The sequence below is a fragment of the Bos javanicus genome, chromosome 7, assembly GCF_032452875.1.
Source record: "Bos javanicus breed banteng chromosome 7, ARS-OSU_banteng_1.0, whole genome shotgun sequence".
Lineage (NCBI taxonomy): Eukaryota > Metazoa > Chordata > Mammalia > Artiodactyla > Bovidae > Bos > Bos javanicus.
Window position 1 is genome coordinate 36916709 of NC_083874.1, and position 25187 is coordinate 36941895.

Consider the following 25187-nt stretch of genomic DNA (forward strand, 5'->3'; position numbering starts at 1 on the left):
TAAATCATCTATACTTCAATCAAAAAATACAAGCTAAAAAGATACATTTACCTGTAGAGCAATTCTCACTGAAAACAAACTAGAGACTGGAAGAGTCTTGCCACCAAGGTTGTGAAGAAAAATCCACACAGAGTCAAGGAGGAAGGGGAGAGAAGCTATTGATCACAGGAACCTTGCTCCTTGGAGTGGATAAAGAAAAGGAGGGGATTACATAGACTCAGAGATCATCCCCAGGGAGTGAGGTGTTCAAACCACAGAGTGGGCACACTAGCCCTAGATGCTGACCCTGGGAAGATGAGTCCCCTTAGCTGGTCTGAAAGGGGAGCTCACAGGAGGGCTGTAAGAGAACTTGTGATGACTGCTCATATGCTTGCTTACTCCCAGGAACAAGGCTGAGGAAGCAGACTGACCCTTTGTGGGCTCTAGCTGGTTTCCTGAAACCATCCCAGCACCTGCCCTGTCCCCTCTAGCTCTAGATTACAGCCCCCCACCAGGGTGAAGCCTGCCATTTCCAGAAGGAGTGCAAACTCAGGGGAGACAGAGCTGGCTCAGATCTAGTTCTGCCTCTGAACATGCGAGGGCAGCCAGTACTGCTGTTCACAAAGGCAATGGATGAGGAAACATCTGGAATTTTGACTGGCACACCGAGACCAACCCATCAGGCTCCCTGGATCACATCTGGCACCTGCTCTGGGTCCTCAGGCTTCAGCACTGCTTCCCTCCGGGGCAAAAGGACCACTGCCTCGAGATGGGAGAACACACGCTCCGCAGGAACAAAATCAGCTCTGACCTGACCCTCAAGGCTGCTCTTCCAGCACCTTGGGCTCTCCCCGTGCCCCTAACAGGGCACGGATAGCCACTGGGTGGAGGAGAAGACCTGGTTCATACCTGGGTCTGGCACTACCCCTCCACCTCCAGCCCCACTCCCACCAAGGCAGCAATTGCCAGCACACCCTGGGGAAAGACATGACTTATGTTCAACTCAGACCCAGCTTTCCCACCACAGCCACGGGGCAGACAGAGACTTCATAAGAGCATTCCCTCACAAGGACATCCCTTCAAGACAGGGATAAGTAACCGGTTCCTCTAATTTCATAGAGATAGAGAAAGTTAAACATAATAAGAAAACAGAGGATTTGCTATAAACAAAAGGAAAAAAACCCTAAAGACAATTACTGAAACAGATGAATAATTTACCAGATAAAGAGTTCAAAGCATTCATAATGAGAATGCTAACAGAATTTGAGAAAAGAATAGATGAACAGATGAAAAGTGTAGCAAAGAAATACGAAACAGCTGGAGCTGAAGAATATGATACCCGAAATGAAAAACACACTAGAAGAAACGACCAGCAGAATAGGGGACACAGAAGAACACATGAGTGATTTGGAAGACAGCACAATGAAAACCACTCAAAGCAGTAAAAAGAAAGCAAATTTGTAAAAACGAAGATACTTAAAAGGACCTCTATGTCAACATCATACTAAAATTCACATATTAAGGGTGTCAAAAGGAGAAGAAAGAGAGTAAGAGGTTGAAAATGTATTTGATTAAATTATGGCTGAAAACTTCTCAACCCCAAAGACATCCAGGTACAGGAAGTACAGAGGGTCCCAAACAAGATGAACCCAAAGAGACCCACAACCAGACATACATGCAAGACCAGAAGCCATAAAATTCCTAGAAGAAAACATAGGACATCTTTTGACATAAATTGAAAATTTTCCAGGGGCTCTTTCTCTGAAGACTGACTCATTGCAAAAGACTCTGATGCTGAGAAATATTGAGGGCAGGAGGACAAGGGGGCGTCAGAGAATGAGATGGTTAGATGGCATCACTGACTCAATGGACATGAATTTGAGCAAATTCTAGGAGACACTGAAGGACAGGGAAGCCTGGTGTGCTGCAGTCCAAGGGGTCACAAAGAGTCAGACACAACCGAGTGACTGAACAATAGCAACAATTGAAGAGAAAGGGGAACAAAAGCAAAAATAAACAAATAGGACCCAATTAAGCTTTAAAGCTTTTGCACAGTGGTGAAAACCATTGACACAATTAAAAGACAGCCTACTAAATGGGAGAAAATATTTGCTATTGACAGGACCGAAAAGGGATATCCAAATACAGAAACAGCTCATACAATTCAACTGAAAAAAAAAAAAAAAAGATAGACAGAAGACCTGAATAGCTAGTTTTTGGAAGAAGACATACTGATGGCAACAGGCAAATGAAAAATTATTCAATGTCACTAATCATTAAAGAACGGCAAATCAAAACCAAAACGAAATATCAGCTCACACCTGTTAAAATGGCTATCTTCAAAAAGACCATAAATTATCAATGTTGGTGAGGATACAGAGAAGGAACCTTTGTACACTGTTGGTAGGCACCTAAATTGGTGCAACCACTATGGGAAATGGTATAAAGCCTCCTCAAAAATTGAAAATAGAACTACCATATGATTGAGCATTTCCACTCCTAGGTATAGATTCAAAGAAAACAAAAACACTAATTTGAAAAGATGCATGCACCCAATGTTCACAGCAGCATTATTTACAACAGCCAAGATATGGAAGTGACTTTAGTGTCCATCAGCAGATGAATACATAAAGAACCTGTGACATATATATGTAATGGAATATTAACAAGCCAGAAAAAAGAGTGAAAATTTGCCATTTGCAACCACATGGATCTGGTAGGAATTGTGCTCAGTGAAATAAGTCAGACACAGAAAGACAAATACTATATGTTATTATTTGTATGTTGCATATCAAAGATGAAGCAAATTAACCAATATAATAAAACTAAAATGGACTTACAGAGAACAAACCAGTGTCTTTCAGTGTAGAGAGGGAAGGGAGAGGGGCAAGATAGGGGTAGGGGATTAAAAGATACATATGACTACATATAAAATAAACTACAAGGACATATTGTACAGCACAGGGAATATAGCCAATATTTTATATTAACTTTAAATTGAGTACATGGTAAAAGAATATGGGATCACCATGTTGTACAGTTGAAACTAATATTGTAAATTAACTATAGTTCAATAAAAGAAAATAAACAGTAGTTTTATATGTTACATATATTTAATAAACTACATATATCTGATATACATATACATATTAAGGCTATCGTTTTTCCAGTAGTCATGTATGGATGTGAGAGTTGGACTATAAAGAAAGCTGAGTGCCAAAGAATTGATGCTTTTGAACTGTGGTGTTGGAGAAGACTCTTGAGAGTCCCCTGGACTGCAAGGAGATCCAACCAGTCCATCCTAAAGAAGATTAGTCCTGGGTGTTCATTGGAGGAACTGATGTTGAAGCTGAAACTCCAATACTTTGGCCACCTGATGCGAAGAGCTGACTCATTGGAAAAGACCCTGACGCTGGGAAAGATTGAAGGCAGGAGGAGAAGGGGACGACAGAGGATGAGATGGCTGGATGGCATCACCGACTCAATGGACTTGAGTTTGGGTAAACTCCGGGAGTTGGTGATGGACAGGGAGGCCTGGCGTGCTGCGGTTCGTGGGGTCCCAAAGAGCGGAACGTGACTGAGCGACTGAACTGAACTGATTAATATAATATTTTAATGCACATGGTTATCCTTATGCATGTGGTATATGTATGTATGTGGACATTATTTGAAGACAAAATTATAAAAGATCACGTGAGAACTTCTCGAAACGTGAGACCAAAACCCAAGGGCTCTGCTGGGCACTCCTTTATATAAGCCTGCCTGGAAGACAGTAAGCATGAAATTTCCTAGAACTCAGCTAAACCTGGAAGGGAGGTTTTTAGGAATTAAATACTTGGGTTCCCCCAGAGTCCCTTTGTTAAAGACCTAACCCTCAGTGGAGCTCTATTTGAAGAGGTAACTCGGGTTAAATGAGGTCATAAGATTGGGACCCTGACCCAATAAGATTAGTGTCTTTATAAGATGAGACTTGAGAGTTCACCGTCTCTGTTCTCTGCTCACACATCCCCAGGAAAGGCCATGCAGGGACACAGTGAGAGGGAAACATCGGCAAGCCGGGAAGACAGTTCTCACCAGAAACCAAACCAGCCAGAACCTTGATTTCCTATTTCTAGCCTCCAGAATCAGGAGAAAACATACTTTTATTGTGTAAGACATCTGGTCTGTGACATTTTATTATGGCCGCCCAAGCTAATACTAAGGCCCAAAGGGAGGCTGTGATGTGAGGCCAGCTGTCCTTTACCTCTTGGCCTTTGAAAGTGACCATCTGAAGTAACCAGCAAGTAGTAGCCAGAAACAGCCTCATCATCATACCAGGTATTTCTCATTCAGGACCTTCTAGCTCAGTATGCCCTACTTCTACTCTGACCACCAAACAGCAGCACTGTATTAAGAGCAAAAAACAAAAATGTACCAAGTGCTGCCTACTGTAACATTAGACAGAGAAACTGCTAAAGGGAACTATGTATTTTGGAGCATTTCTCCAAAGAGACCTACTCACTTTGCTTTAAAAGTTACCTAGTACAGTCCCTGCAACCAGTGGTTCTAACATGATGACAATACACCTGGTAAGGTGTGGCTGTTCATTCAGTTACTCAACAAATAGGGATTGCATTTCTAGGATGTGGCAGGCACTGTTATAAGTGCTGGGGATACACTGGTACATGAAAGTCTGTTCCTGCCCTACTGAAGCTTAGTCTGAGTGGCAGGAAATAGACACTAAGTGTTAGTCACTCAGTCGTGTCAGTCCCCTTTCGACCTTATGGACTGTAGCCCTCCAGGCTCCTCTGTCCACGGTGATTCTCCAGGCAAGAATACTGCAGTGGGTTGCCATGCCCTCCTCCAGGGGATCTTCCCAACCCAGAGATTGAACCCAGGTATCCTTCACTGCAGGCAGATTCTTTGCCATCTGAGCCACCAGGGAAGCCCAGGTGGACGCTAAACCAATAAGCAAGTAAATACATACATGGTCACAGGGCAATAATGGCCATGAGGAAAATGAAGTAGGGTAAGGGGTATCAGAGGAAGTATAATAGGTTGAGGATTTGTAACATTATATATGGTGGTCAGGGATGCCTGACATTGGAGCAAAGACCAGAAGAAGAAGTGAGCATAAGGGATATATTAAGAAACAGTGTTTCTGGTGGAGAAACAAGCATAGGGTGAGATGTGGAGGGAGAGAGGAGGCTAAAAGGAGCTGAGGAGGACAGGTAGAGAGCAGACCACCAGGCATGGGTTTTGACTTTCACCCTGAGGAGATGGGAGAGAAACCACTGGATGGTTTGGAGCAGAGGAGTGGCCAGACTTTACTGAAAGCATTAACTTAATGGATCTTTCTGATGGCCATGTGGAGACTAGACTGTAGGGTACAGAGTATAGCACATTCAGGAGTGGGAAGACCAGTTAAGAGGAGACTCCAGATGGCAACGATGGTGGCATGGACCAGTGTGATAATGGCCGAAAGGAGAAGTTGTCAGACTCTGGATACATTCTGAAGGCAGAGCCAACAAGGTCTGCTGATGAACTGGGTGAAAAACATGGGAGAACGAGAGGAGTCCAGATGACTCTCAGCTGCGTGGCCTGAGCAGCTGGAAGGATGACGATGACCTAATGTGATCCACAGAGAGCAAGCTGATAACAAAGGCATCACGGAATCTGATTCACCATCCTTCAATAACACATCAGTAGAACCCTGGGAGCACAAGGATGACTCTCCCTCCATGTGAGTGGTCAATACTCCCTCAGCTCAGTGGCTCACTCGTGTCTGACTCTTCGCGACCCCATTAATCGCAGCACGCCAGGCCTCCCTGTCCATCACCAACTCTTGGAGTTCACTCAGACTCACGTCCATCAAGTCAGTGATGCCATCCAGCCATCTCATCCTCCGTCGTCCCCTTTTCCTCCTGCCCTCAATCCCTCCCAGCATCAGAGTCTTTTCCGATGAGTCAGCTCTTCACATCAGGTGGCCAAAGTACTGGAGTTTCAGCTTTAGCACCATTCCTTCCAAAGAACACCCAGGGCTGATCTCCTTCAGAATGGACTGGTTGGATCTCCTTGCAGTCCAAGGGACTCTCAAGAGTCTTCTCCAACACCACAGTTCAAAAGCATCAAGTCTTCGGTGCTCAGCTTTCTTCACAGTCCAACTCTCACATCCATACATGACCACAGGAAAAACCATAGCCTTGACTAGATGTACCTTTGTTGGCAAAGTAATGTCTCTGCTTTTGAATATGTTATCTAGGTTGGTCATAACTTTCCTTCCAAGGAGTAAGGGTCTTTTAATTTCATGGCTGCAATCACCATCTGCAGTGATTTTGGAGCCCCAAAAAATAAAGTCTGATACTGTTTCCACTGTTTATACAACATTATTTTTATATTATTGTTAATATTATGTAATATTATTATTACAGTTTACACAGTATGTTTTATAAGAAAAATAGCTAAACAGCTTTCTCCTCTCCTTCTCCCAAAAAGGTGACCAGAAAATGTATTGACTAAAGAAAACTGAAAGTGAAACTCGCTCAGTCATGTCCAACTCTTTGTGACCCCATGGACAGTAGCATGCCAGGCTCCTCTGTCCACGGAATTCTCCAGGTCAGAATACTGGAGTGGGTAGCTGTTCCCTTCTCCAGGGGATCTTCCGGACCCAGGAATCAAACTAGGGTTTCCTGCATTGTAGGTGGATTCTTTACAACTGAGATAGACTAATTCAAGGCAAAAGGGATAACTGCCCAAGGCAAGGGACTCTGACAAAATGATGTTGACACCGGGTTGTAATAATACAAAAATCTATGCTTGCAATCTTGTTCGCAGGGTGGAGAAGGGTACAGAAATGAGGAGGAGGAAAGGAGAGTTAGGGCCTTTCAAAAGTTTGCTTAAACAAGAAAGAGGCTGTAAAGGGCCATTTGGTGAACGGAAATGACTCAATCGCTTTGAAGCATGGAGAGAAAGGGAGAGGAGCTAGGAGGAAATCGACATGTGTGTTTTTATAAGTCTTAATAATACAATTCATGACACAATATTTCTTAAGAAAACGGATGGGTAGGTTTTCAGTTCAAATGTTAAAATGGAGCATTCTAGTTTAAATTAATAAGCACCTGGTTATGAATAAAGGTATATTTAAGAGGTTTCACAAAGAACATGACATCAATTGTTCTACTTGTCTTAAATTCTGAAGTACCAATTAAGCGCTAGTACCGTGTGACTGAGTCATCTGAAACTCTGGGGAAGTGCTGAACAGTATGCTATTTATTTTAAAAGGTAATATTTAAGCTCATTTCCACCAAAAACTTATCTCTGGAAACATTAGTAAATAGAGCTAGTTACATGTTGTCAGTGTTTTATAGGACTATTAACTAGAGACTTGCCCAGGTACAAAATCCAAAGTCAGCCTAAGACTTTAGGAAACTATGCTTATATTTTATAAGTACAGAGGAGTTTTCGGAGGATCATTTTGTATTCAAAGACATCATTTTTTTAATACCTCATTTAAAAATCTACGTTAGATCCGAGTATATCATTTTTTTAAAGTGTTTTCATTGTCTGCAATTATCCAGCCTAAGTTTGACATTTAAAACAGCTGTCTTCTGTTTTAAGATTTTGATGTTAAAACAAACAAAATACTCTTGGTTTTCTCCATCTCTCTAGTTATAAAATTTATCTTAAATACACATTCATCATAAACAGCCTGGAAAAAAATCTTTCAGTTGATATCAATTCAGTGTTTTCTCACATAATCTAAAAACTAGATTTGGAATGAATTTGAACCTATTAATAATTTGATATTAAGCTAAGCACAGGCCAGTGTAGAGCTTCCAGAGGCCTTCCACTACCTGGAAGCAAAGGCTTTGAAAACAATTCTCAAAAAATAAGTTATTTTACTTTTCATCATTCTTTTGGCTAAACAGCAAATTTCAAAGTAGTGTTTCATCATCTGGTTTATCTGGTTATGAAAATTTTAAATTATACTTAGCAAATTGAATTTTTAAACAAACGCATATTTAAAGCAGATACTTTTTAAAATCTAAACAGTAGGAGGAGGGATAATTAAAAGAAGTTAGGTTAGAATAGAAAGACATAGCTTTGGCTCTGTGTTACATAACTAAACACTTCGATTAAATGTAAAGAGCTCTTGTGAGGGACAAAAACAGAGTTCTGGTTAGTTAACATTTATTGTTCATTCATGGCCTTATTTCTAATCTACCATTCTCTTCACTTCCCAAACAATGATTCGATATCAGGAGAGAATGGAGGTCAAGCGGCCCTCTGGGACAGTGGCACAATTGTTACACACGGAGAGGGTGCCACCCGTGAAGCTATTCACGATGGGCAGACAGTAAATCACTGTTAGCAGACTCCAGCCTGCTGGGACAGCAGTCCCCAGAGATGTTCTTACATCGTCCCCAGGGGATTCAAACTACAGTTTTATCTCATTCCACCGGTGGTCTTTTAGGGTTACATTTCTATTCCTATTGCACCTCATTTTCAAGCATCTTGTTTTGTAACCGTGGTATTTACTCACCACTCACATCTGTAAACCCTTTTATCCTCATTCAAAAAACAAGTCAGACATCATACACTGAAAGTTCTATGATGGGGGGAGGGAAGCCTAGATTTTGTTAATCTTGAAAACTGAAATCTCAAAATAATTTTCTTGTTTCCCGCCCCCCTTTTTAAGTGGTGCTTAAAAGTGGTCCCATCCAACCATCTATTTCTTTTCCAATTGAATCCCTGAAAAAGAACTCTCTGCTTTCACTAATTCACCCTGTCTTTTAGGTACCAGGCCCCTACTGTCTGCTAGGTGCTAGAGGTATACGAGAAATGAAAGATATGTAGTCCTGTGACTCAAAGAGTTTGTGATCTGACAGGAAAGAGAAGCATTCAATAAGCTACTGGACCAAAAATTACCTCTAGCTGTGACAGATGGACTGATTGGGCAGGGTACTTTAAGGACTCATAGTGGAGGGGTTATGATGCCTTCTGGAGTATCAGGAAAGTCTGTTTCGAGCAGAAACATGTGGGCTGAAACTTGAAGGATGGGTAGGAGTTAGCCAGGTAAAGAGGGGAAGATGATAGTGTTGCAGAGTAGGTGTGTAGTTACAAAGCAGCTTGGAACTTTCCACACCAGTGATCCTGTGAGGGAAGAAGGGCATGGGAGCCTGGCAGAGAGATGAGAGCAGAGAGGTAGGCTAGAAGTGAGTCCTGTACAGGCTTGAAGGTCCTGTTAAGGTTTGGGGACATCACAGTGTTTTAAGCCAGGGAGTGATGTGATCAGATACGCAACTTTCACAGATCGATTTAGCTACAATGTGGAGGACAAGAGTGAACAGGATATTATTTATGTTAATTTGGGGGAAAACCCCACCAAAAATATTTCTCTATATACTGGTTCTGGGTACATATGATCTATATATAAGTATAGAAAAGGAACTATAAAGATGCACAGGAAACTCAAGACCATGAGTAATATGAAGAAGTGGAAAGACTGTTGATTCTATGGACACTAAGCTTTATACACCATGTTTCATTCCTTGCAATAAAGACAAGACAAGAAATAAAGAATATGAACAGTTGCTAATTCTGGGATGGTAAAAACTGGAATGTTTTATTATTCCTCAAAATTTTCTGTATCTTTCAATGGCCTCAAATGTTTAAAAACAAACAAAAAAAAGGAGGCAGGAGGAGAACCAGGAGAGAGCAAAGCCTATTTCCCAAAGGAAGGAGTGGTCGTGTGCATGGCTGCTAAGACTTCAAATACAATAAAAACTTTAAAATGTCCACTGGATTTACTGTCATGGATGTCACTGAAGACACAAGCAAAAGCCCTGGCAATGGAGCGCTGGGAATAGAAGCCAGACAGGAACGACAAATAAGAGAGAAGACAATGGCAATGGTGATCATCAACAATCCTTCATCTTTGGAAGAGAGGAGAGAATACTGAAAAGCGCAGAAGACACAAGGAAGGCTTGTTTCTAAGATGAGAGAGACTAAAGCCTGTTTATATGTAGTTGGGGAGATGCAGAGGAGATGAAGACAGTGGGGCAGAATTTCTGAGACTGTGTAAATGATCTGAAAACAGGTGGAGAGTTTGGCCTCAGATTGGAGAAGGGAACTGCCTTCACCCTAAGAGGAGATAAGCAGGAAATGATAGGTACAGAAGCAAGAAGCACCCATGAGACGGACTCTTTTTCAGGGAAGTAGAAGACACTGAGGGTGAACTATCCAATTAGGGGGAAAAGTTACAGACTAACACAAAGAAAGGGAAGATGATGATGAAGCAGCTTCACGAAGCAAGTCAGGTTCACGACAGAGTGTACAGCCTGCTTAGATGTGTGCTTGAAATGTTTTTCTAGTAGGTTTCAGCTGCCAGAACCAAGAGCAGAGAAGGAAGGTATTTTTGTAATTTAGGACTGGTTTTCACTCAGATGGGCGTGACCAAAAGAAAGAGGAGTCAGGGAGTTGAAAGTGTTCGCCAGAGAGACAGTTATTATGAAGCTCTCCTGGACACAGAGGGGAATGAAAGAAGCAGGGACTGGATGGATGGAAAGAATGGCAGAAGGCTTCCTGCAATTAGGGTGAGTGTGAGGAGGTGCGTAGGCAAGTAAGCTGGAAGGAGAGTCCATTGTGATTAAAGAGAGAATGTCAGAATAAGTGATTTAGAACCTGGAGCCTCTTCTGATAATAATGAAGTCCTGGAGTGGGAGGTAGAGGTGAGGAAGAACAAAGGACAGAGTAAATGAGGAAGGCAAAAAGCTGAGAATGCAGAGCCATGGTTAGGTGGATGCTCACACTGCCATGAATGGTGACAGGTGGTGGGACAGGTAAGAGGACAGTAAGCCTGGTGCTAAAATCTTGAGTAGGGTAAAACAAAGTCTGTGGATAATAGTACCAATGTATTCACAGGGCACAGTCTCCAAAGCTCTGAGAGTTTTGGGGAGAAGGAAGAATGGTCTGACAAGCACCAAAGACACTAATTTCCCTTCATGATACTAACTTCACTTTGTGATAACGGCCTATTTGTACAAACTGTACTCCTCATGTAACTTCCAGGAACACCCACATGGAGTTGAGCAATAAGTAAGCACCAGCAGACATTTCGGAGAAGGCAATGGCACCCTACTCCAGTATTCTTGCCTGGAAAATCCCATGGTCGGAGGAGCCTGGTAGGCTGCAGCCCATGGGGTCACTAAGAGTCGGACACGACTGAGTGACTTCACTTTCACTTTCATGCATTGGAGAAGGAAATGGCAACCCACTCCAGTGTTCTTGCCTGGAGAGTCCCACTGATGGTGGAGCCTGGCGGGCTGCCGTCTATAGGGTCACACAGAGTTGGACACGACTGAAGTGACTTAGCAGCAGCAGTAGCAGCAGCAGCAGACATTTCCTCCAAATTCACTACTCCATTCTGTGGTAAAGCTGCTGTAGTTTAGTCGCTAAGTTGTGTGCCTTTCTGACCCCCTCAGACTGTAGCCCGCCAGGCTCCTCTGTTCATGGGACTTGCCAGGCAAGAATACTAGAGAGGGCTGCCATTTCCTTCTCAGGGGAATCTTCCCAGACCCAGGGATGGGACCCACCACCTCCCACATTGACATGTGAGTTATTTACTACTCAGCCACCAGGGAGGCCAGTGGTATAGCAGAGATCAGATCAAATAACTAGATGTGATCTTTAAAAGAATCCTGAGTTCACATTTTCATTTCCTCTTCCTCCATCATACTTTTTCCAGGTGATATGGGGGAAAGCAGGTGTGGTCTTTTGAGCACTGAAGAGGAATTACGATGGACTAGCTCCCAGCACTGACACAAAGCAAGCCCCTTCTTTCCTCCGCCTCCGTCTGACCCCTGTAAAACGGTGGTGGGAGGTTTGAAGTGGAGGATGGCAAGGATGACAATGATGCTAGTTAATCTTTATAGATGCTAGTTAACCTTTATCTCTACACCCCTGCCGTTTACACTCTCCATCTCATTTAATTCACACAATCCCTGGGAAGAAAGTAATAGCGAATCCCCATTAACAAGTGAATCCACTGCTCCAGAAAAATTAGTGACTGCCCCCAAGGTCACCACCAGCTAGTAAGTTACCTAAAAACAGCTGGCCTCCAGAGACTAAGGCTGTTCTCACTCCAGGCCACTTAACTACCAAACAGTCCAGGGTTTCTTCTAGTCCTAACGCTTGGTGATTTTTTAACTCCCATTAACTTTCTTTCCCTGAAGGGACAGGGTAGACAGCAGACTTCAAAGGCTCTGGAAGTGCAGCGGTTTTACTTAAAAGTTAAGGCAGACTTCTGGGAGTCAGTCAGCGCAGCGCAGAAGGGGAAATGACGTCATGAGGTTTCTCAGGGCAGCTCCCCACAGGTGCTCCCCCGAGGGCTTCAGGCAGCGACACAATAGCTGGCTTTTCTGCCAGCTCCCAGGGAGCATCTCTCCCCTGGCAGGTGGAAATGTCATCTCACCTGGTCAGGACGACGGGTGCCTAATTGGATGGTGAGACTTCAGATCTAGTCCTTGCCAGGAAGATTCTGGGCGGTATTTCTCAGCCACGCAAAAAGTTAACTCAAATTCTTTTCTTCCTGTATTCTCTAATTTTAAATTACGTAAATTTAATCTCTTGCTTCTTGGCTCAGCGTTACTGCAAATTAAACATGCAAGTATTAATAATGAAAATAATTTCCCTTTAAAAACATATCTTGAAAGTCGATGTGGGGCATTTCCAATATATCCATAAAACAAACAAGACAGTTTAATTGTTTGTTTCTCCAAGGGAAGAAGCTAAACCAGGAATTAATTTGGTTCAGCCTGTGAAACAATTCGTTTGCTCTGCCTCATTCTGCCAATTAAAGAACTTTTCCCAGACACAATTAGCATGTAAACCAGGGGCAGAAAAGGAAGAGGGGCCTCGGCGATCCGGCCCGGATGGAGACTGCCGGCGGAGAACCCCGGGGACGTCTTGGGCCAGACATGAGGGACCGCGCCGGGGACGCACAGACGAGCTCGGGATTGAACGTCGAAATCAAGGGCGTTAAATAGTCGCGGCAGAGGATTGAGCGGTCACGGCTAGCCAGGACCCTTCCCCCGGGTCCGGACCGGATTCGAAAGGGATGTCCGCGAGCCAGTCGCCACCCGGGCCGCAGAAGCGCGCAGACAAGACCACGGCCCCCTAGCCCCAGCCCCTCCTGAGCTGGCGCCTCGCGCGGCTGGGGCTGCGCGCGCACCTACGGCCGCAGCACCCCACCCCCCACCACCGCGGATCTCTGGCGGCTTTTGCCTGCGAAAGGTGGGGATAGCGGCCCCTGCTGGCATCTTTGGCGAACAGCAGGGAGACGGACCTTTTCCCCTCAAACCATTTTCCTCACCTTTTCTAAATGGTTTGTGGACAATATTTATACTGTTGTCACGAGTGCATTTATTTTATTCTTCATGAGCCTTCATTAGCATGCTTGTGCGTATTTTAGTTGCCCGTACGAAAGGCAAAAAAAATGGGGGAAGGGGGTCTTATTAGTGGCCCTAGCCCCAATTAGGCAGCAGCAGCCCCAATTAGGGAACAGGTACAGTTTCTAATGCATTTATTTAAAGGAACTCGGCCTAAGGGGGACTGAGACCCTGATCTTCCCAGTGCTTTCCTCGGCCGACCCCATAACTAGTAAATATTGATCCGAGAACTGCTTGGCCGCCAGCGCGAACCAAGTGAAAAGCCCCCTGGGTGCGGGGGCCAACGTGCTCCTTTGCGGTCTTTTCGGCCAGCAGGCAGGGAGCGCGCAACGGCCGGGCCAGGGGGACGTCGTGTGGCCTGCCCAGTGGGCACAAGCCTTGTAACTGTAGGACTTTTGGGCTACTGAACTTTCAAGCGGAGGAAGACTGTGTCTGCCACTCTCCTCCTGATGGTAACACAAAAGCGCCTTGGAAGAAGTTGCGATTTAGTTATTCCATGAAGCTGTTGGATACTCATTGGAATTGTGTGTTATTTCTGAAGTTTACAGAATTATTTCTAAGAACAGTGTACAGACGTTCTAAGTTTAAAAGCAGATCGTCGCCACCAGCATTTCTTGCACTATAGTTAATTTGCTTACTTAACATGCTTTATTACCGTGTGTTGTTTGTACGTTAACTAATAGCTGAGTTCATATCGTCGAAGTGTATTTTTAAGTGTACCGGTTTCTATCCAACTCATCTGGGTGCGCAGAGCGTCCGTCACTTCTGGAATTTACCTCTTGATATAGTAATCAGAAAGGCTCGCCGTTCACTTACCCTCATCCTTTAAAACTTTTCCATTTAAAAAAATCGATGAACAAATCCTTTCTTGTAACTTGCTCCTGCACTACGTCTATTTTTATTTATTTTTTTGATTTGGCAGGGCTCGGCAATGCTGTCCGAGATTTTTCCCCCCAGCAAGAGCAAATGCGGGGGTGAGGGGAGGCACGGGCTGGGCTTCTGCGGGTGTCGCCCCCGCCGGGACCTCCACCGAACGCGCCGCGGGCGGGCAATAGTGGTGGAAGGAAGCGGCGCTGACCAGTCGGTCCAAGGCTCCACCTGCGGCTACTGCGCGTAGTTTCTCCCTCTCTCCGCCTCGCTCGCTCCGGTTCACACACAGAGACCGCAGCCCTCCTTTGGGTCGGAGAAGACGCCAGCCAAAGTAGGCGGGGTTGCAGGAGAGTCCGCTTTGCGCAATCCAGTCCGGGACTTGGCTCCGCCCTGGAGCGGCGGCCTCTCCAGTGACAGAGTAGTGAGCGGCACGGGGTGAGGCTGCAGCCAACTCCGCTCCCCGCGCACTTACCCAGGCGCTCCGGCCGCAGCAGCAGCGCTTCTCCGCGGAGCCGACCGCCCGCGATGCCAGCTTAGGAGCGGCGGTAGCGTCCAGCACCGCCACACCCGCGGCGTAGCGCTCCCGGTTGTGAAGCGGGGCTAGAGCGCGCACCCCTGCCCCAGCCCCCACCCCGCCCCCCACCCTGAAATGACTTGTTAATCGGCGCAAACACCAGCGAAGGGACTCGCCGGAGTGGAATCCAAGTGAAATTTGGATTTGGAGAAGAGTTTCTTGAACATTTCCTCCTTTCTTGTTGGTTTTTTCTTTCTTTTTTCATCTCCCCTTCTCCGCCTGTCATTGGAAATGAATACGGCGCGTTTGCATCCCAGAAAGTAGTCGCTGCGACTGTACCCCCACAGAGACAAGCACCCATGTAGGAATGACAAAGGCTTGCGAAGGAAAGCGCAGCTCGCGGCCCGGAGAGATCCCCTCGATAATGGATTACTAAATGGGATACACGCTGTACCAGTCCGCTCCGAGCCCCGGCCGCCTGCCCGTCGATGCACCGAAAAGGTACGGCTGGGGCGCCCTGGTGCGCCCCACCTCCCGGGCGGTTCCGCTCCCTCCTGCGGGTCCCGGGGCCGCGGTCCGCACACCGTGTCGGCTTTGTGGTGCTTGCGTTTTATTTTGTCTTGTGTCTGTCTTCCGAGCGTTGCCCGGCCCTGGGGGAGCAGTCGCGAGCCCTGTCCGCCGCTCCTCTCCGCCCTGCGCCCCAGAGACCTCCGGGCTTCGCGTTATGAGCTTCCCCACTCGCGTCGCGCACACGCCAGGCGCCGCCCGGGACCCCAACCGCGCGGATAGCTGCCTGGCCCTGCGAGGTGTGTGCAGTATCCCTGGGGGGTCGTCCTCACTTTCGGGCCAGCGGGCAGCAGAGAGGCCAAGAAAGGGTGAGATTCTCGGAAGCGCCCGGTCCTGGTGCGAAGGCAGGGGAAGGGGTTCTACCCTCGAGGGCTAGAGGAGGTTCGGTCCAAGAGCGCTGTTTTCGCTCGACACTAGGTTTGGGTTCGAGGTGGGAGGAGGGGTTCCACAGACACGGAGAGATTGGGGGTGGGGGGCAAAGAGAGTCTTTTGTTGTCGGCGCGGGGTCTGGGCTGGGCTCAGTGGAGTGCGGGAAACTTGTAATGGCCCTGGCACCCGCGCACCCTGCCACTTGGTGACATCCCGGCTCCCGCGGCCGCTGGGCACCAGAGGTTCCGGGCTTTGTTTGCTCGAATGAGTGGCCTCCTCCTGGTGTGGCGCGGCTTCCCCGCCCTGGGTCCTATTCCCCGCCGCAGCTCCCTCCTGGGCGGCGAAGACAGCATCTGTAGCGTCTGCGTCCCTCTCGGGCACAGAACCCCGTGCCGGGGGCTGGCGCCCGCTGCTCTCTCTTCCAAATACTACGTGGTCTCTCTTCGGAAAGGAGGTGTCCCGGGAGCGGGAAGGGTGGGAAGACCTGGCTAGAAATGGCTCAGTACTTGCTAACCAGACGAGACCTCTGCAGGGGCCCGGGGTTCTCGATTGTCCGGACTACTTGCTGCGTGTAGAGCGCTGCCTCGCTGGCAGTGGGGCGCTCCGCTGCCAACCCAGCCCGACAGCGCCCACCCACTCTGCATGACCCCGCTGGGATGGGAAGTGTTTCTCCCCCGTCTCCCAGATGCTCTGCTTTTTTTCTCGGCTCCCCACCGTATTACACGGTGCATAGCAGGATCCCGTAGTCCGTTCCCTCCTTCCACGACCGGAACGGTACAGGGGGAGCCAGGGAGCAGTCTTAGACTTGTGGGTATCGGGAAAGGAAACAGGATTCCGCTGTCTTTCCCGCTCCCTCGCCGCCACCACCCTCCGCCCAGCGTCTCCTCCTCTTCTTCTTCTTTTTTTTTTTTTCCTGCACGGGGTCACTCGACCAGGCACTTCTGGAAAGTTTCTCTGAAGGCCAGGGAATGGGCGGGGGGAGGGCACGACCGATTTCGGGCTCAGCACGTGCACCCCGCGGGAAAACGAACCCCCAGGGAGGTGGACAGACTGCCCAGGATATGGCTAGGAGGCAGGAGCCAGGAGCCAACCCTTCGGAGAGTGGCACCCCGGCCGATGGTCAGCTTGGTTGGGGTCGCGGTGCGGCACTTGCTGGACTGGTCTCTCAAGCAGTCGAACAAGGGGAGGGCGTGGGGAGGGGCGAGAAGGGGAAGTTTCCCAGCAGGACTCGGAAGCTGGTCCGGCCACTGTGGACAGCGGCTGGCGCGAGGGTGCGTGTGGACACCGGCCGGGGATCGCTGGCTCCAAGCGCAGCATCTCCAGTGTCCTGCACCCAGCTCGCCGTTTTCCAGCCGGCGGGTGTTCAGGGAGGAGCAGAGCCGGGAGTCAGGTGTGCGTGGAGCCAGGGAGGCCCCGCTGTTTTCGCAGCCAAGGCAAACACTTCCAAGGGGCCTCCCCCTACCTGTTTTGCAAGGAGCAGCCCCTCCAGCCAGTCCGCGTCGGTCCTTGGGAGCAAGGCGGCTGCTTAGTGAATCTGGTAACCAGAGACGATCACGGTGGGATCGTGGGATCGCTCTCTGCTTGGGCTGGATGGAAATTAAGTAGCAGCTGAATGTGATCCATGAAAGGTTGAAAACACAGGCGTGTGAACACACACACGTACAGACACAGACTCTCTAACATGTACGCCCAACTTTCTTTGCCTCCAATCTGAAAAGACGTTTAACCCAGTGGCAGTGTCCTGCCAGCAGGTCTCAGGAAAGCTATTTAATGCCCCCCAGCGCTGACTCTTAAGTCTTTCCGGGTAGGAAGGTCGAGTGCCTTTGCCTTGCCTTTCTCTAATCCTGATAATTGTCTGGTCTTCTTTCAACACACCTCTTGGGCATTAAGTCCACAGACTGCCACTCTGATGACAGTGAGACGATTGTTGGTTCCAGATAATATGAATCTTTATTAAGATTTTTTTCCCCCCAAAGTAAAGATGCTGGTACATATTTCTGAATGGAACATCTGATTTTTCACACCCTTTCCAAATGACTACAGAGGTCAAGATTGCAAGTATTTTGTATGGTTCTTTAATACCCTTTTAGTCTGCATGGAGCAGTTTTATAGTAAGCTTTGATTAAACTACTCCAGGCATCAGAGTTAATTATTAACCTAACCTTAAATATAGTGGCAACACTGTGTGTCTCCACCTATTAACCTAAACTATCTGTTAAAAAAAATTGCACTATTTGAATTTGGCTTACCCATGCTTGTTTATATGGTAACTTTTATTTGACTCTTGAGTAACCACTACTATTATTATTTTGGTTTTAGGACCTTCTTAAATGAGGTGCTTTGCAATTCAATCTGAAAGCAGAAATGAATAACCATCAGATTTAAACCTTTTTTGTGTTAGGCATTCTAGTTCATTTTTCTTATTTACACTGTTTCATGGCAATCTTCCCTAAGTGTTCTGTTTTGCAGTTATTACCCTTTAGAGATGGGCCACAGTCTCATAATGCATTTAATGTTCAACAGACACCTAAGATCGTTATCTCAGGGGCTACTTGCAGAGTATACTCATTGGATAAAACCATCTAAGTTTAAATAAGTTAAAATTTCATAAGAACCAGTATAGAAACTCAAGTAAATGTTGAATGAGTAAAGGAAAGAAACAGTCCCAAATGGGTCACGTGTCTCCACTTGAAGGCGACCTGGGCACATTTTTTCCCCTGCAGTGAAAAAGAAAAAAAAAAATCTGTGCCTTTAAGTAAGTGGTTATAATAAAGTGGCAGTAAGTGCAACTCTTTATTTACACACACAGACACACACACACAAACATACACCCCTCAAGTTCTTTCAAAGTCTAGTGACTGCTTTTCCCATCATTAAAAAAATATAGCATTTGCATTTCGAGGAGGTGGATAACATCGCCAGCCAAGTGTGTTGAATCAGAAGGATGGCAAGAATTAGGAAGACTGTTATCATCATTGAATACAAATAAGACACCCAAATTAAGAACTTGTATTAAATTCGGAATAAATCTTCCTGCTTTTAAAGGCAAATGGGTAGTTGCATTCCTTTAGGAAATGGAAGGAAAAATACTGTTTTGGACAAGGAGGTAAGTCAGATACTTAAGGTTGTGTACACAGTGCTTCAGCTCTCTTCTGAGCAGGACAAAAGAGTAATGATGGGAGAAAAAGGTTTTTTTAGAACTAGATTGCCAAGAGCTAATATATTCTCCCATCATATTTGTTTGCAGAAAGGAATCACAGAACAAGCCAAACTAATTGCAAATGCTTTAATTAGGCATCTGCCATTTGCAGCAGTAGAAAGTCTAGGAAAGTCTGCACAAATCCCTGCACTGCCTTCCGCCCTCCACACACACTTAAAGTTCATCGCCCTCCTCCCAGAGTGAGTGTTCCTGGGTGTTCACATTTCCAGGGGAAGCCTGGAAGCCTCCTGTTGGGACCTCCCAGTGTCCCCCACTCTCTTGGGGTGTCCTGGAGCCAAGTTGTCTCTGAGAGATTTCTATTCCAGAGTGAAGGCTTTTCTCCTCTGCCTTAAAATGTGCTGCAAGAGCAACTGAGCTATTTCTCTACTGGCAACCACACAGCTGCCTCTTGGGGATATGGGAAGGGAGGGAAGGGAGGGAGGCATTTAATCCCTTTGAAATGGGCAAGTAAGATGTCATACCACACAAACCTCAAGGAGGGAAGGGAGTTGAGCATACTTCTTAGCCTGGGACTATTACAGTATAGTTTATACACAAGGGTAGGGTATACACTCATTTGCAAGCAGATGAGTGCTTGTAAAACCTTTTTATTAGAATAATTCTAATTATACTAATGGAGAATGTCATATATAACTATCAATATTCTGATCTTTCCCAAATAACCCCTTCAGCACAGATCTTTCTCCTCCACATATGCCTTTCTTATCATCTTTTCCATTTTGGTAAATGGCAGTTCTAGCCTCTGAGTTGCTTAGGCCAAGAAACTCGAGAGTTATCCTCGACTGGCCTCTCTCTGATGTCATCACCTGTTCTCACTGCCATGTTGTTGGCCCCACCTGCAGAGAGCATGCAGACTCCTTCCAGGTCTTCCACCTCAGTGGCCCTCACACTGGCCAAACCCCTGTCTCCATCTGCCTGCCGGGGGATCTACCGGGCTAGCCTCCCGGCTACTCTCCCACCTTTGGTCTATGTCCCCTACAGTCTTTTCTCAACACAGCAGCCAAAGTGATAAATATTTTTAAAAGCAAAATCTCATCAGCTTACGTGTTTTCAAATGCTATCCCATCTTATTCCATCAAAGCCAGAGTCCTTCCTATGATCTTTGTGGACCCACATGATCTGCACTGGGGCCCCCACCTTTCTGACCTCCACTCTTCCTTGGGGTCACTTGAGCATACCCTCTCCCAATCTGGCCCTTTGCAGGGGCTTGCCCTTTCAAGGCTTGGGGCATGCCTTTGCCCAGAGAGCTACAGAATTTGCTTCTCCTCTCCTCCTGCAGGTTCTCTGCTCACATGTCGCTATCTCAGTGAAGCCTTTCCTGATCATCTTTCTTACTTCACCATTTTTCCCCCAACACTCCCTAACCCAGTGGACAGCCTCAGGGTTTTTTTTTTTTTCCCCTTAGGACTTTTCACATCCTGACAGACTGTTGGTTGTCCCCATTTATTTTCTGTCTTCTGCTGGAACATAACGCCACAAGGGTAGACATTCTCATGTCTCATTGCTGTCTCCAGCACCAACACCTGTGCCTGTCACATCACAGGCCTTTCATAACAAGTACTTGTTGAATGAATGAAGAGGGAATCGTTTTGTGAACAGCCAATCTTTTTCACCTGCTCCTGTTTCTCTGTGTGTCCATCAAATGAGACGTCTCTCTGCCTTGATGAGTGTGTGTGTGTGTGTGTTTGTGTGTAGCACTGTCTTCCATGTACACAGGTGATGTGCCTCATATACCATCAGTGGGTCATCCCTTTGTGATTGTTTTCCCAGTCTTGGTGATGGATTGGAGCCTGCCCGTTCCCACACTCGCGCCCATCAGTCCCCGTTCTGTAGTTCAGAGCGCACATCTGTGGGACACCTGGTTGAAGCTGGAGGGACTGTGAGTTAGGTAGAATCAACCTTCTAAAAAACAGAGCTAAGAAGACAGCCAGCACTTATGGGGCTTGAGCTTTTGACCCTGGACTCATTTGTTCTGCATTCTAACCGCTGGCCCCAGAACCTTCTTGCCTTTTAGGAGTTTGCTCAGAGTAGTTTTTAAAATTCAAGTTTCCATCAGGAGGAATAAGCATGCGCATTAACTAACTCACATTTCTGCCCGGTCCCAGTGCAGTGATGACTATTGTTGAAGATCCTGTGCTTGAAGTTAGATGACCTGAGTTCCGGGCTCATTACCACGGACAAGCCCCTTAACTCTTTTGAAGGTCAATATTTTAAATAAAAACTGTAAAGAGTAAAAATGCATGCTTTCTATCTAGTAGAAGTATAGGGAGAATAATACAAAATCATGAGTGTGATTGTATTTGGTAAAATATAAAATGCACTGTGGTTTGACAAGTTTGACAAGTTTGATGCTAACTCCCTTCTCATCTCCAGAGACCCCAGGCCTAGCAGAGACCCTGCTTCATTGTCGTTTATAGAACAAAAGAAAGATTATACCTTGTGGATATCATTTTAATGTTAACCACATGATGAAATTAAATAAGGTCCTCAGACTTACTGAAAATAATCTAGGTAGTGTATGGATGGCAAATTTATGAATCAGATGCCAACCGTTTCAACTAGTGATTGTTTTCAATGTGACCATTAAATTAGGCAAGGTCATAGGAGTATCACTCTGCCAGGCATTATTTTTTTTTTAAGTAAGGGCATTTTTTTGCTCAGGTAAGTTTTAAATGGTTCACATCAGTGAAAGCATTGGGACCTCCCTGGTGGTTCCGTGGTTAAGATTCCTTGCTGCCAGTGTGGGGGGTGGGGTGGGGCATGGGTTCCATCCCTGGTCATGGAGCCGAGATGCCACAAGCTGTGAGGCACCACCAAAAGATAAACAAACAAAACTACAGACAAAATAAAATGAAAGCATTAATGTAGAACAGACACACCAGGGTAAAGTTTTGATCTCTGGTATATACTGCTATCTTCCCCATCAAATGCAGGGCAAATTCATTAGGTTTTGTGGTGTAAAGTCTCTAAAAATGTGGAGGGACTGTAGACAGCTTGCGAGGTGATGCAGAGGTCACAGTCTTAGGCAGACACAACACAGATTTGCATACCTCCCCCTTTTTTTTTGCCATTTACAAATAGCCGTGACTTTGAGGAAGTTACATCTCTTGTCTCAGTTTCCATTTGTCAGTGCTGGTGGTGTTATTGTTGTTGAGGAGAGGAAACACGACAACATCTGTAAGATTCATGGCACAATGCCTGACACTACACACACTCATTAAATATGAGGTGTTATTTTTATTTGGGTGACAGTTGTCATGGAGAGTGCCCTGGTGGGGAGAGGACCAAAGGAAACGGCCTTTCACATCTGCAACATGAAGAGAGGATGCAAAGGAAATGACCTTTGGACTAGAAAGGAACATTCACACCATAAGCTGGCCACGATGTCAGGGGTTCTAAGCAGAGGAGTGTGTGAAAGGGTCACTTGCGTGAGAAGAAGAGCTGGGATCCTTTGCCTAACTTTGGAAGTGGAAACATCATACCCAAAACAGGGAAGAAGAAAACACTATACCAGTAAAACAATAGCAAACAGCTATTTATATCTGTTTATCTGTATATCAACGAAGTACCCAAAGGACAGTTGTTTTTAAAAAATGATAGCTTTCACTTACTACCACTGTAAAAGTAAAATACACACACAGCCTGTATCCACTAAGGAATCTGAGAGCACCCACATTTAGAATCTGAGAGCTGCCCATAATGACCATTCAGGGATGAGCTAAGTTGACCCCAAGGACCACACACGTGTCACAGAGGAGAAGCTTGGCTGTCGGTCAACTCCTCCAAGAAGCTATGGCTGGGATCTGCATGAGTTTCTTCATGGTGGACATATACTTGCCAGATGACTCTTCCATGGCCAAACCTGACATAGTGACAGTTCGGGAGTGCCTGAATCTCCATGCCGAAGCAAACCACTACTTTCCCACAAGGTGGCACAGTGGTAAAGAATCCACCTGCCAATGCAGGAGACACAGGTTTGATCCCTGGGTCGGGAAGATCCCTTGGAGAAGGAAATGGCAACCCACTCCAGTATTTTTGCCAGGGAAGTCCCATGGACAGAGGAGCCTGGCGGGCTACAGTCTACGGGGTCGCAAAGAGTCGGACTAACTTGGAGACTGAGCGCACCTTTCCCACCAAATGCAGAAAATAGTCAGCTGACCCCAGTGGAGGCAGGGATTACGCTACTGCTGATACGCTGATACACAACCTGAAATTTGATTCAAACGATAGCCATAGATGTCCTTATCAGTGAGAAGACTCGGACTCCTCAAGAGCATAGCAAAAGGGGCAATAAATTATTATCACTCCAGTTCCCTGAAGGAGTAAGAATCCCTCCATGCTTAGAATTACAGTTATTTTCATCTAGGACAAAATTTTTCTCTTAAATTTTGTAAGCGGAAAGAGGATGTACAGAGAGCAGAATAAATCAGCAATCCACAGGCCCCAAAGACTGAAGGACCAGCTCCCGCGGAGCAGCCTGTGCGATGACTGGTGCTTTGAGAGTGTTGTTAGTATAGATGTTTCCACATTCAGCCTTCAGACCTGAGGATTTCATTTAGTATGACTCAGCACTTTCGAGTGGTTTCCAGCTAACCTATAATTGCCATCTGCAGAAACTTTAATTCAAAGAATCCAAGCCAATTTGAAAACCTTAGCCGATGAATTTCTAAAATTGATGTTATTTATCCCTCTCTTATCCCTTCTGCCCTCACACGTGTTTAAGACCAAGCCTTTGTCCATGGTTTGATTTGAAGCATTTATAGAAGAGAACAGCATCTGGCATCAAAACACAATGAAAACACACCACTGGAAAATAAGCATTTGAGGGACTGGGAAATAAAGAATCTATTATGGTTTCATGTTATATGAGAGTTTTAAAGACAAGCTATCTGTGGATCCATTCTTTTTTCCTTTTGCTTATTCCTGAGTCTTTTTTTTTCAGGAGCATATTCAATCTTTTCATTAATATTGCAGTGATTCCAGTGCTCCCCCGACTCCTGCCCCCGAGACTCTTACTGCCCTTGAATGAGGAAACTAAGAGAATACTGATGGAGCTGGTGAATGAAAAAGTTCCTTTCCTGAACATGGAATGCTTTATGAAAAAAATTGCACTCCATAAAAGACACTCACAACAGTCCAGCGACTGTCTCTCCTTTTTACCCAAGAGCCACTTGACTTCATTCACGTATTTTGGTGTATGAATGCATTTGTTCTTAGGCCTCAGAAACCCAGGTGGAAAACCAGCCTATAAAGCCTTGCATTATTCTAAAAATGTGAGCTCTGAGTTACTTTAAGAACATTTTCTGTAGAGTGAGCGCTAAACAGAAAACAGTTTACAGCATTCTAAACTGGAGTCTACGTAGCAGGATGGCAGTTGGGTGGATTTTTATAAATACTCGTTAATGGTTTCCGAGATGGATTCTGTGCTAATTCTTCTCACATCATGAATGATGGCCCTAGCTAGACACTGTTGCTGAAATCTTCATCTATTAATCATGGAGGCTGCTTTCTTATTCGGTTGCCATAGTTTCAGGGCCTCAGATAGAGTTGGGGTGTCTTGGGAAAGGTTTGAGATAGACTAGGCTTGTGAGCCTCGCAGTGATTTTGGCAGCCATGGTCTTCTGAAAGCACTGAAAACAACTTCTCGTATAATTCAGCATTGGATTAAAAGAGGCGACTTCTGAGAGTGTCTCTCTGGACCTTGTTATATGCGCATCCAGCTGATATTTACTCCAGGATCTGTCTCTCACTCAGTCTTGCTGGTAAAAAATTACGGTCCAGGGGCTGGTGGCACTTTCATCCTTGGACAAGCCAAAGGGTGCGAACCCTTCGTTAGGCTGTTCCTACACATGGAGGTAAATGAGGCCAGTCCTGACTTCACTCACATTTCAGTCTCGTAATTGGGTTTCAGCTCTGCAGATGGCTAAATAAATAAAGTGACCTCAGGAGTGTTGAATGTTGTGCTTTGGTATGGCCATGTGAGCATTCAGTGCTTTCCTTCAGGTTTCCCCTTAATTTTTTCAGGTTCGACATACATTACTGAAGGGCTAGGGACCATTTGACTGCGTTTTGCAACACTGGTCCAGAGGTCTACTGCTTTGCCAGTTCTTGAGTGTGTGAGCGATTTTTTTTCTTCCTGTAATTATAATATCTTACTATGTCAGAGTGATAAGGAAAAGCTCTCCAGTTGTGGCCATAGTGTGTGAGTGACCCAGTCAAGAGAAGATGTGGAGGAGTAAAT

At 45.9% G+C, this 25187-nt stretch overlaps 1 protein-coding gene across 3 annotated transcripts in view; it reads left to right on the top strand.

Moving 5' to 3' along the window:
• The first annotated feature begins 14490 nt into the window (after positions 1-14490).
• The window catches only part of SEMA6A (semaphorin 6A), a 131315-nt gene continuing 120618 nt past the window's right edge, over positions 14491-25187 (top strand). For 2 of the 3 annotated variants that reach the window (XM_061423002.1, XM_061423005.1), the window contains exon 1: positions 14491-15291. The gene's annotated coding sequence lies outside the window, so the exon portion shown is untranslated. The remainder of the gene's footprint in view (positions 15292-25187) is intronic. The other variant, XM_061423003.1, reaches the window with a different exon arrangement.